We start from the raw sequence: 1,738 nt of genomic DNA, 5'->3' as shown, positions 1-1,738 counted from the left end.
TTTACTTATAGCGTCTTGATACCATAGCTGGGAGGGTCGGGCGGTCGCGCGGTGATTGGCTAGTTGGTGGTTGTCATGCAACAGCTAACCAAACAACTGAATTTTGCAAGCGATTTACCTAAAAATGTAAAAGATGCCGGAAACAAAAAAGGTCCAAACAGTCAAGTTTACCACAGTCATTGTAGTTACTGTACAGCATAGATGTAAAATATAAATATATTTATATGCTGTCCACAATGTGGTCCCCCTCAGTGGTTGCCTAACAACCAACTAGCCAATTACAACGCGATGGTTCCTCCGACGTGTGAATGGATTAGAATATGGAAGAGAAGACCCAGAACTTTCGCGAATGGAACTTTCTGGTGCATCTGTGGTCCGTCCATACGGGGTCAGTCTGATGATGACTGATGAGTGTTGATTTTTTGTGACCAAGTTTTTATTAATCATTTTTCATTTTACAAATCCCCCATCTCCCCAAAAAAGAAAAATATAACAAATTATAATTGTGCTTTGACCTTTAATTTCTATAGCATATGTAACTGCCTTTTTGCTCCATTAGCTCTCACCCATTCAGAAATAATATTTTCAATTTTTCTTTACAGAAAGAGTGTGTGGAGGTTTTCATCTAGACACAATAATGAGTTTTTTTGCAGCAGTGTAACTCTGACTGACTAAGGAGAGTGTGGGATCATCATTTAGCAACAATATCTGAGGAAGACATAGCACCTCGATTTCGAACAATTTGTAATGTCCTGGCTACCTGAGTCCAGAATACCCTAAAGGTCCCCACACACTGGGCGCGATTTTCGAATTTTTAGCTGTGTTTCTCCATCGGTTTTCCGAAAAACACGTCCAGTGTGCAACCACCTTAACTCTGGGACATCCCAGAACATATGCATATGTGTCCAGTCATGTGGGGTCACACTCAAGGGGTCATGACTCATGGCTGCACTGTTCGATAAGGCGCAGTTAGTTAGAGATTACAGATTCCATACAATACACATACCTGTATTTGCATACAATGCTTAATCTATAAAGTACTTGATAATAGTAAACAATAAAGTACTGTATTTCTATTGCAATCCTGTAGACTGAAATACAGGATGGAATAAGAATGTAGCATGCATCTAATAATCACATTATCAAATGAAATCAACACATATTCCACAGATTGAACTAAACAATACATTCTGATATTTTACTCAGGAGGAGCCACTTTTTCAAATGTTTCTTGACTACTCACAATATGAATTTTATTCTGATTTAATTTTGGGGGTATCCACTTTTCTCCACCTGAATAGCCTACTAATTTGCCAGTTTCAAGTTGTTCTATACACACTGTTAAATATGTTCTGTTATGGAAGTTTCTAATTAAATGAAAACACCTCTAAAAGTACATATTTAAGGACTAATAACAATGTACAAAGTACAAGAGCAAGTTAATAAAATAATATGCCAGTAGCCTATAACCATGCAGTTTTTTGCTGGATCCACAATGAAAACTGTTTTGGACCTCTTTCCATGGCATGTGATAAAAGAGAAACTAATAGTCTCCCTGATTTACATAAGAAAAGACAAACTCATTTATATTCTGTAGGCCTACATATTCTTGGGAGAGTAGACCACTGGACTTTATTTCAGCAATAGGTGGCATGCATGTCTTTTCATGATCACATTCTCTGTCCCTCCGCAAGGGGCTTGATGATGGTTACAGATGGTGCTTGTCTCATGAGAAAAT

Source organism: Electrona antarctica (assembly GCF_951216825.1).
Source record: "Electrona antarctica genome assembly, chromosome: 5".
NCBI lineage: Eukaryota > Metazoa > Chordata > Actinopteri > Myctophiformes > Myctophidae > Electrona > Electrona antarctica.
The sequence above is the reverse complement of the archived record's forward strand: the minus strand, read 5'-3'. Positions refer to the sequence as shown.